Here is a 12,638-nt window from a genome sequence, read left to right on the forward strand (position 1 = left end):
ATCAAAGCACAGGAACAATCATGCTTATCCAGAGAAAAATAGAGAAAGAGAATGGGCATTACAATCTTATTCCAAAGACATAATTTTGGGGAATAGATACATATATATGTGTATACATACATACACACACATACACACACACACACACACACACACACACACACATATATATATATATACATATATATGTATATATATATATGTGTGAATAAACACATGTATATTGTGAGATAAAGTCTTAGAGTAGTTTTGATTTTCATTTCTCTAATTGCTAGATATGTTGAACATTTTTTCATATATCTGTTAATTGATTGTATATCATCTTATGAGAAGTATCTGTTAGCTTCTTGGCCCATTTATTGATTGGGTTATTTTTTTTTTGGTGATTATCTTTTTGAGTTCTTTATATATCCTAGAGATTAGTGCTCTTACTGATGTATGTGTGGTAAAAAATTGCTCCCAAAATGTAGGCTTTCTATTCACCTCACTGGTTGTTTCTTTTCCTAAGAAGAAGATTTTTAGTTTGAATCCATTGCATTTATTGATTTTTTATTTTACTTCTTGCACTATAGGACTCTTATTAAGGAAGTCAGGTTGTAATACAACATGATGGGGATTTGGGCTTGCTTTTCCTTTTAATAGGTGCAGTGTCTCTGGTTTAATTCCTAGGTCCTTGATCTACTTTGAGGAGAGTTTTGTGCATGGTGAAATATCAGAATGGCAGCTATTAAGAATACAAACAACAATAAGTGTTAGCAAGAATGTGGGAAAAAGGCACATTCATAAATTGCTGGTGGGACTGCAAATAGGTGCAGACAATATGGAAAGCAGTAGGGGGATTCCTTGGAAATCTGGGAATGGAACCACCATTTGACACAGCTATCCATCCCTCTTCTAGGACTATACCCAAAGGACTTAAGAACAGCATACTACAGGGACACAGCCACATCAAAGCAGAACAATTCACAATAGCTAAACTGTAGAGCCAAACTAGATGCCCTTCAGTAGATGAACTGATAAAGAAAATGTGGTATATATACACAATGGAATATTACTCAGCAATAGAAGTGAATAAAATCATTGCATTTGCAGGTAAATGGATAGAGTTAGGAAATATAATGCTAAGTGAAGTTAGTCAATCCCCAAAAACCAAATGCCATATGTCTTCTATGATTTAAGGATGCTGATTCATAATGGGGTTGGGAGGGAATATGGGAGGATTAAATGAACTCTGGACAGGCCAAAGGGGTGAAAGGGGAAGAGAGGGTCATGGGGGTAGAAAATATGGTGGAATGAGATAGACATCATTACCCTAAGGACATGTCTGAGACATGAATGGTGTGACTAGATTTTGTGTTTAAACCAAAGATGGAAAATTGTGTTGTATATGTGTAATATGAAATGTAATGCATTCTTCTGTCATATATAGCAAATCAGAATAAAAAACAAATAAATAACTAAAATGTATATACACATGAACATTTATAGATACACACATACACATATATAGACATGCAAACATATAACTATGTTAATGAAATGCTCCATAATAATATTTTAGTAAATGAAAACTAGTCTTTTCAAGAATCATAGATATGAAAATATTTTTTTCATAATTTTAACCTGTTAACTATTATATGAACATGAAGATTACAAAAATAATATGAAGAGACAGGATGAATCAATGGCACTTTGGTTATCAAGGCCCTACTCTGAACTCTGCTGTGAGCATAGGCAAGTCAATATCACTCTAGTATTTTAAGGTTCTATGATTCTGTATGACTCAATGCACATTAGTTCTATTTTGATATCATGTGGTAATGAGCTAAGTGTGGTTAATTTAATTCTACATTTATCATGAAGGACAGTATGTACAAGAAACATTCAAACCAAGAACTATATTTGGTTAATGTGGTCCTCTTTTTTGCTTTCCCATATTTGCCCTTCCTCAACTTTTTCAAACTCGCCTTCACAGAATCATGCCAGATGTAAAATAAAAGAATCAGGTGGCTGATCACCCAACTGACTTTGGATCTCTGCTGCTGCTGTGTTCTCTGAGCAGCTTCTTCCAGACTGATGGAGACTTATCGTTCTTGAAAGGTGAAAGAGATTGATTTCCAAGTAACATTGTATGACATGGTAAAAATTTACAAATTCTCTTCCATTCATTAAAGGCTCATCTGGAACAGCTTCATATTTTATTGTGCATCCTTTAATATGTGATATTTTCTTTCCAAATTTCCAAAGTATGCTGCAGCTTTACTGAAGATATTTATAAGGCAAAATCCATTGAATGTAGTTAAGAACTGAAGTGAATACAAGCAATTCCATTGGGTTGGTTTGGACAGAAAGACCTGTGAATGGAAACCGGACAAACAAAATGATCAAAGAGTCTTAAAAGTACAAGGAGATGAAAGTTGGGCACTTGATATTTTAGATCATTAGGTTCACAAGTCCCATTCTTGAAGCTTCTGTGTCATTACCCTTCAGATGGTGTCATATGAGTTTTAAAAGCAAATATACAAATAAACAACAAACCAAAATGAAAACTAAACTATACTACATCAGTATGATTATAACCACCTTTTCAGCGATGTTTATTAAGGGATTATAAAATATTTTGACCTACTGTTGGGAGCCGACGACCGCACCCTGAAAATGGCGCTGGCTTCCTGCTTCTGATGACTCAGCGGTTAGAGTTGTTAAACAGCTCCTTGTTGGGCTGTGGGCTGGGCTCTGGCCTGCTTCCGCTGCGCTGCACCTATTAGACTCTTCTACGTGGTGCTGGTTCATTGGCAAGGCTGGGTACTTAAGCTAGGGCGGACCGACCGCTCGGGTGCGCGCGCGCTTTCTTTTCTTGTTCCTGTCTTTTCATTATGAGTAAACTGCTGAAGGAAGAATCCTGTGTCGTTTTTTCCCTTGCCGGCGAGGGGTCGTGACAACCTACTTTAAATTTAATATATCTTTAAAAATTGTCATATTTTAACTATTTGGAAAAATTACTTTAGAAACCATTTTACAAATGAGTATACTAAAGTTTTTTAGGTGCCTTTTTGACCCTGTCTGCTCTCTTCTTTCACATGCTGCTGTGTACTAAACCTTTGCAAGGACTATCTTCTCTCTTGAACAATGACCCCACCGTGATTTCAGAAAATTGTTCTTTCATTTCCTCTAGATATTAACCCAGGATTGCTCTGTCAGGTTGCCAGTCTTTGAACTCCATCTCCTGCCCTAGGCACTTTCACTCCCATGACATACCTGCTCTTCCCTCTGGAGAAAACTTACATGATGTGTTTATTTTATGTCTTCAACCACTAAAATACAGATTGCATCAGAGCAATCAACTCAGGTTTTTATTTTCAGGTCCTAGAACAATGTTTAATACATTCTGAGTACTTTATGTTTCTTAAATTGATGTATGAATGAGCTTTCTGAAATTGTGCTAGAGATTGATGGGCTATGCCTCTTTATTCTACATCCCTTCATTTCTGTGGCATAGAATGAAAAGTAAAAGATCTAGACTATAGGATTCCCTAGAACTTCATAGAAAATTATTTGGCTATTGTGCTGTCTAATAAAGACTAGGAAGAACAAGTCACCTCATTATTTTTTCATTATGTTGTCATGATTCCAACCTCCTTCTAGGATGATTTTTGATAAATATATGCAATAATTTAGTAGCTGGGCATTTTCAAGGCCTGTATCCTTAGTCAGTCACCATCCAAAAGGACTACCAAAGTGATGTAATATGTAACCAAAAATTTTGTACTCGTTAACGTTAGCTTTCATCCAATTTCTTGTTTTCAGAAGGTTCAATGAGAGAGAAAATAGCTGAAAGAAAACTGTACAGCGAAGCTTTCCTCTTGACTTCAAAACATAAAATACTCTAAGAAAGTGTGTTTGACCTTTGCAAGGTGACGGGCATCTCCTTTAAATTGACAACTCCCCCTTCACCATGAACATGAAAAGGCTAAATCTGTCATGGGTACGCTAGAAGCAAAATGGGTCACCACGAAATTCCACCAGAACACAAGACTGCTCCTTTCTACTCTGTTGTGATTTGACATAACTTCTAAGAGATGAAAATGTCGCCAATAACATGATAGGTTTCATTTAGGTTTACACATCAATAGAAGGTTTCAGCTCTGTGAGCTTACGGGTTGCTAAATGTTAAAAAACAAATTCTCTCCTACTATCAGTGATGACCATTCCCCACATTATTATTAGAATGTTTAGAAGTTTCCAAGGTTGGTAACAGGCATTCAGGATATCTCACAAAACCTCAAACTTTAATGAGAATATGAATGATAGAATTTTAGAACTTATAGAGATCTTGGAGATCTAGTCTAACGTCCTCATTGTATAGATAACAAAATTGTGATGCAGATGCTGGTAAAAAGTTGTCATAGTAGTGACAACTGACATATAGATCAGAACACTATATGCCACTTCAAAGAACTGGGTGGCTGCATAGGCAATGTACAGATAGTTTTCTGGCCCTTCACATTTCAAATCATCTGAACATCTTATTTGTTGTTCTTTCCATTTTCACAAATAAAAGAGTATGGCTTGGTGGTTCATTCAGTTTGATCTAGAGTCAGAAATTCAGAAGTGGATGCATTAATGAAAATCTGAAATCAAATCCCTGGCTAGATGAAGAGCAGCACAAGTGTGATTGACACTATGTAAAAGTGAGGGTAGAAAATAGAGCTCTAGAAATAATGCTGAAAGACTAGGAAGGAAAAGGGAGCATCTGCTTTCACGTACTAGTCGTAAAAATTCATGGCTCTGGACCTATGTTTTCTTATATCTCAGAGCTATTATTTTTCTGGTGATACTAATCTCATAGGACGTGTAGTATACTTGTAGTCATAATCAGTAGTCGCCAGAATTCTATCTCAGGTGCTTCTAATTCTAGCAGCCTCAATTGATCTCTCATCCACCCATTCTCAGCACCACACAAGATTCTATCTCCAACACATCCCCAAAAGCAACACCCATCTGCACAAAAGAATGCTCCTTTCAATGTTTTAGCCCTTTCTTCCATATAGGCTTGAAACACCAGTTGGGAGTGGGCATGACTGTGTAGTGTTTTCCAGAGCTCAAATTTCCTACTGCAATTCTCTTTTTCACAGAACTGGGAAAATTTCTCTATCTTTTGAATTTATGTCAAATCTTGTGAGTCCTAGAAATTCTCCCTCTTGGCAAACAATTTTTTTTTCTCCAAAGTGCCTTTCAGTTTGCACTGTGCCATTTACACACAGGAGTTACATGTGCCATGGCTCATAGGTGTTAAATGAGTTGTGGTATTAACAATCTTCATGTACCTACCTGTCTCCTGCATGGCTCATACATTACCTTAGGATTAAGCTCCTATTTCTAATTGTTTGTCCTTTAGAGGGATTTTCTCCCAGATGATCCTATGGTCATATGTGGGGAAAATAAAAAGGCAGAACCTTTAAAAGACCTCTACATGATTTCCAATATCCTGAATCTCTAGTGAGACTAGAGCCTGGCTTTATTCTGATAGTCTATTGTTGCTGATAGCAATGGAAGAATGGATCAGATGATCTGGAACTTCCTCCCAGAATGAAAACACTGGCTCAGGTTTAAATATTGGCCAGAAGAACCACTGTAGCATCATAAGTCATCAGAATTTCTATCTGTGAGAAGCTAAACCAAAACTCTGACATTTTTTAATTGTTCAGTTGCCCAGATATAAATGGTTTGGTCTTTCAAAAATTCAGGAATGTTTTGAATACTAATTTGTGTAGTACCAGAATAGTTTAGAGGCAAGTGCTGTACTGCAAGAGCAATAGGAATTTATTTTAAATCAGGAAAAGTATAAGGTCCGTGAATGCTTGTAGAATTTGTTACTGAAAGGAATAAAAGATCAATAAAACATGGTACCTAACCTCAAGGCTTTCCCCTGCCACCACTGCACGCAAAAACACAATGTACAAGACTACAAGAAGTTAGACACAGACAAATGTATTATATGCCATAATGGTGATATAAAGTAAGCTAGGATTATAGAAATGAAGACAGCAATTCTAGCAATAAATTGACTTTCATTGCAAATGTGACTTCAAAATGACCTTAAATGTTTGGATGTTAAAAGGCATTTATACAAGGACAAATATTACTAAAGGAAAATACAGGATGTGGCTTGTCAAAAATGATTAGGCAATCCATTATGATTGACACACAAATTCTTGAAGAGATAGAGTTATAAATGTATGCTTTGGCTACACTATTGAAAACTATGAATGAATGTTCTGAAAAGGCATTTAAATATTGATCTCTATATACTAAGTTGAAAGTTGTTTGTTGTTGTTTTTCTATCCCTTTAGGTTCTGATCTATTGTTAAAAACTGAAGAAAGACGATATGGAGTTTAAAATACCAGGTGGTTTATTTTATGTATGTATGTACATGTATAGGTAAAGTTATTCTTTGGGTTTCCATGGGGAATTGGTTCCAGGATCCTCCTTGGATACCAAACTGTGTAAATGCTCAAGCCTCTTATATAAATCATCATGGTATTTGCATGTAATGTATGCCTATCTTTATATAAAATTAATGATCTCTATATTTCTTATAATACCTAATAATTTTAAGTTACATGTAAATAATCTTTGAACTGTAATGTTTAGGATATCACAGCTTAGAAAAGGTTAATTTATTGCTCAGCATAGATGCAAACATGGTTGACATAATAATATTTTCAATACTCAATTGCTTGAATTTACAGATGAGGGAACCTGCAGACACAGAGAATCTACTTGTATGTATATATGTATGCATGCTTTCCCTCAATAGGACATAATGTCAGAAGATTGCTGAAAAATTATCTATTTAAATATGCATCTCTCATTCGAAGCATGTGAAAAGCAAAGTTGAAACTGAAAAATTAACTTTCAGGCTTAGTTATAAATTTAGAGTGGCACAGTGGCACTACATCCTGATGAATGTCTGCTGTTAAATCACAGAATTCTCATCCTTCCATTCTCCCCTTTATGAGGTATATGTCTTAGTTCTTTAATTCCTGTGTATGTGAAGTATATTGATTCTTAGGGCTAAAACAGACATGAATTTTATGTAATTCAGCATCTCTTAAGATTTCTTATGAAAGTGATTTTTTTAATCTCACATAATTTATTTTAATGGTCTAATAAGAAATAAAAATATATAAATTTTCAAATGTAGAATTATAATTATCACCATGATTAGCAGTTATACCAATAATAATACTGAGTCCATCTCAAAAAGAAGAGAATCCTGCCATTTGCAACAATGTGGTGAAGCTGGAGAACATCATGTTAACTAAATAAGATACAGAAGGACAAATAGTGTCTCATTTCAGGTATATGAAGTACGTATAATAGTCCCACTCATAGACACAGAGGATACAATGATTGTTTCCAGGGCCTTTTGGAGAAGGAAATGGATATTTGTTCAATGAATATAAAATATAAGTTATGCTATATGAGTTTATTCTAGAGATGGACAATACAACATAATTCCTCCACCTAACAATAAGGTATTGTACTCTGAAAAGTTTCTTAAAATGTTAAATCATGTTAAATGTTCTCACCACATTAAAAAAATAAAAAAAGGAAAATCATAAGCAAAAACAAAGGAATACAAGGAAACTTTGAGAGGTGTTGGACATGGCTATTACTTTATTATAGTGATGGTTTTATGAGGGTTCACACAGGTACAAACTAAATTGTGCACATAAGTGTGTGCAATACACATCAAAGTAGATAATGAGAAAGACAACAGAGAATTATTGGATGAACTGCTTGAGGAGGTACTGAATCTCCAGACATTGAATCTCAGTGCTGTAACATTCTTTCCCTCCCTTGTGAAAACAGACTTTGTTATGGCTTATTATGACTGGGCTATGTTTTTTGGTGGGGTGAAAATAGGCATTAATTTATTAATTGGGTAATCTAAACTATTCAATTTTATTGGCCAGTTTGCACTATATTCCTAAGGTTCTTGCATAAATGGTGGTCCCCAACACCATTTTAAACCACAAATTAATAACTATTCATTTGTGTAAGACAGTAATGAAAGGAAAACTGGAAATTCTGGAATCATGAGTAGAAAACACAATCATCAACAGAACTCAGGGCATATCCTGACAAGAACACCGATTTTCAGATCAATTAGATTGCTACCCAAATTTTACATATTTCACTCAAATATATTCAAGAAAAAAGTATATATTGCATACTTCTATTAGAATTCAAAAAACCTAGAAAAAATGAATTAGTCAAACTTTTGTGGTAGGGGAAGAAATTGACGTTTAGTTATTTCTAGCCATATATCTGGTTATATTTGTTAAGATGATGCTGCTTCTAATGATTTACAAGCAAAATTTTCATATATTAGTAACTGACATCACACTTTGAGTCAATAAATTGCATCATAGATTTCTGAAACTTAAATTTGTTGTTCTGTCTTTTGAGAGGTTCATCTTGCTATTTTGGTGACTCCCTTACTACATGAAAGCATTTTTTATCATAAGTTATTTTTCTTTTCCATTAATTCAAGTTCTTAACAATTTCAGAAAGTGATAACCAATTACTTAACTAAATTCTTATCCACCAAAAGGCATCATGGCATGGATTGGCTTTACCAATATGACAGCTCCTAAGTCATGTTTATTTTTTTCCTATTTGAACAGAAATTTTTGAGCTTTTAACTAATTTTTAACTTCTGAAGTCATGTTAGCTTTACATACATTTTCCTAAAACCTTGAACATTAAAACTCAGCCACAGATCCATGTCTATTCCATTCTGTATTTACTTCCTTAATGCTACCAATGACTTAGCACCAATCCTGGGAAATAAATAATGTGGGTTTAAAGTCGTGGGTACTCAACCATGGTTACAGAATCATAAAAACATTAGCATAAAAAGTGAGCCAGGTGAATTAAATGATTAACTCATTTTCTCTCACTTTATATATTTAGAGACTCATACAAAAACAGTTCCCATCCACAAATGTTTAGATGGCTTAATATAATTTTGGTCCTATTTATCTCTTGGAATTGATCCAAATAAGATGTAGGATACTGCAAGCTGAGGACTTCCACCAGCTTTCTCACCTAAGAATAGCCAGAGAAGCCCTGAAAATATTTTAAGAGGCTGAATTCTGTCTTACTTAGAAGTTTCATGATAGTAGAACATTTTAATAAGTAATTTTTTTTGAGGTTGAGTTCCTGACCTATGAGGGTTCATCAATATCTGTAATGTCAAACAACAAAACAAAACAAAACAAAATACTACAATCCTGGTATGCCTAGCACACAGACATAGATCTGGTTTCTATGGAGACCTCAATGAAAATGCTCTAGCTTTGTGTTAAATTTTGATTGATTGATTGATTGATTGATTATTTCTCTTGCAGTCAAATTTAGTCATAGAATCTGTGTAATTTAAAGCCATCAGTTACATTTCTGTGTAAAAAGGAATTATTTTAATGTTACACTAAATGTTTGGAGATGCATTTGAAACTAAAAACGTCTAATTTCAGGTTGTTTTCAGGGGCAACTGGTTGACTAGTACATTTACTACCTCTCCATGAGAAGTCTGGACCTCCAGTATTCATGAGGATGTCAGGGTGTGTGTGTGTGTGTGTGTGTGTGTAGTAACAGAATTAATAAATATCTGTTAAATACATAGGTCTAATGTACTAGGTGACAGGAGAAGTACAGAATTAGAAAGTTTATAGAGTTAGTCCTTTGTACATGTATCCACTAATCACTGGTGAGCATGTTTTACACTTGTCTGTTAGAGTAAAAACAAGCCTTAAAATGAGAAGAAATTGATTTGGAAGCTTAGATTTGGATTTTCTAATTGTGGGATTTTCCATAAAGCATTTAAACTCTCTGAGTTTCAGTTTTCTCATTTGTGAGATAGAATAGTAATATTCTACCTTTCCTTTCTATTGGAAAATCAATGAGATGATATGTTAAATTGAGTTTTCAAGCAATTGTTGAGATTAAGGAAAATAATTCTGTAAAACGAGCAGTTGTCATTGCAATTTCAATTTGCACTCAAATGGATCCCATAGGTCATGACATTTTCTCATGCATGACAAATTCAACTTGATTCTGTTCAATTCACATCTACTTGTTGAGCACTAACTAAGCGTACTGGGGAATCTTTAATGTACTGTTTTTACTTGAATCATAGGGGAAGATAAGATACAAAAAAATTACCTAGAATATAGTGTATGAGTTTAAAAGACATGAGTAATGCAATATGTCAGTGTAGGCATATTAAGAAGTGAGCCATTATTTCCAGCTAGGAAGATCCAAAGAACAGAACCATAGTAAACCAAGGGTATCCTTGGAATGCTGAAGGAATTTGAAGGAGTGAATGTAGAAGTGGAATCCTAACCAGAATCATCAAAAGCAAGTGTGTTCTAGAAGAGAGAGCCTATAGAATTGGAGAAAATCTTTACCACATACACCTCAGATAGAGCATTAATCTCCAGGATATATAAATAACTCAAAAAACTTAACACAAACAAAATAAATTACTCAATCAATAAATGGGCTAAAGAAATAAATAAATACTTTACAGTAGAAGAAATACAATTGCTTAGTAAATATATGAAAAAAAATGTTCATTATCTGTAGCAATTAGAGCAATGCAAATCAAAACTACTCTAAGATTTCATCTCATTCCAGTCAGAATGGCAATTAACAAAAATACAAACAATAATAAATGTTGGCAAAGATGTGGAGGGAAAAGGTAGATTCATACATTGCTGGTGGGACTGCAAATTGGTATAACCACTATGGAAAGCATTATGGAGATTCCTCAGAAAACTTGAAATGGAACTACCACTTGACCCAGCTATCCCACTTCTCACTTTATACCCGAAGGACTTAAAATTTGCATACTACAATTATGCAACCACATCAATGTTTATAGCACCTCAATTCACAATAACCAAACTATGCAACCAACCTAGATGACCTTCAACAGATAAATAGATAAAGAAAATGTGGTATATGTACAAAATGGAATATTGCTCATCCTTACACAAGAATGGAATTGTAGCATTTGGAGGTAAATGGATAGATCTGGAGAATATCATGTTTTGTGAAATAAGCCAGTCTCCCCAAACCAAAGGCCAAATGTTTTCTCTGATATGTGGATGCTAATTCACAATAAAGTGGTGGGAGCTAGCAAAAAATAGAGGTACTTTAGGTTAGAGAGAGGAGAATGAAGGGAGGGAGGGAATATGGGTGTGGGAAGTATGGTAAAATAAATTGGGCATTATTACCTTATGTGCATATATGATTTTATAAACGGTGTGATTCTACATCATGTATAAATAGAAGAGTGAGTATTTGTACTCCATTTACATATGATGTGTCAAAATGCATTCTACTGTCATGTATACTTATTTAGAATTTTAAAAAAATCATTAGATTGAATTGAAGGTCTGAAAATGGGGGAACTAAGAAATATTCTGAGAAGGCTAGGTTAAAAGTAGATCTTTGAGTGTGTTGAATGCCAGAATGAGAACTATGAACATCTTTTTGTAACCAATGGAAATATTTAAGAGCCAGAAACTTAGGTTATCAAATTTTTCAGGAAGGATAGATTAAAAATTAAAATTAAAAATAACTAATAGGATGAGATTGTGGGATTATTATTTTTTTCTCTCTCCCTCTCATTATGGTGAAAATTCAAAATGATGAAGACTTATATGATTTGAGAATAAGATTGCATATAAAATGCTTAGCTTTGTGTCTATAACAATATATTGGTTTTCATTTGGTTATTGTTTGTGGGCATTTATCTCTTAATTTTGGCACACAATTGGTGTTTGTTATATTTGCATCTATATTCTGCCTGGTAGGCTCTACTGTTGACTTTCTTCCCTTATAAACTGAACACATCCCTTCAATATCAGGTCTAGACTGCATTCTATACAGCCACAAATGGCTCTTGCAGGTCCCTGTGCAAAAGCAAGGAAACCTGCTTTATATATTGCAAACTTTGAAATGATAAATTCACTCAGTTCTTGAATTCATAGAAGTGGGGTAGAATCTATTCTTAATTTCTAATCTGATGCACACAAATAAATATGTGGTATGTTCATATGTTGTATGGTTAGGTAATTTATTGTGTGTTCCTCTTGTATCTTTTACTCTCTCTCATACTTCTGTGTGTATGTTTTGTAATTCACACGTATTTTTATTGTGAGCCTGAAATACATACTCAAGAAAGATGTGCAGATGGATGACTTGGTGGAGTTGTAGTAATCCCCTTGGGTAACAACACCTATTCTCGTTCTCTAGGACTTGAAAAGGAGTAAACTTGTACACATAGAAGAGAACTGATTAAACATAAACAGACGTTTAACTTCAAGTGTTCAATTTTATAAGCAAAACTAGAAAATGGAGACAGATCAGGCAAACCCCACCTATTGCCTGCAGTCTCAGTACTACATGAAACAGAGCTTCAGATGCCAGAAACAAAATCTGGACCTTTGAATGTATGTTTAATAACTGCACTTCTTGCTTTTTGGTGATATAGGCATAGAGCATTTCTTCTCAGGGGCAAAAAAAAATTAGTTATTCTTTTTCAAATTTTGGAGGG

The sequence above is a fragment of the Urocitellus parryii genome, chromosome 13, assembly GCF_045843805.1.
Source record: "Urocitellus parryii isolate mUroPar1 chromosome 13, mUroPar1.hap1, whole genome shotgun sequence".
Taxonomy (NCBI): Eukaryota; Metazoa; Chordata; class Mammalia; order Rodentia; family Sciuridae; genus Urocitellus; species Urocitellus parryii.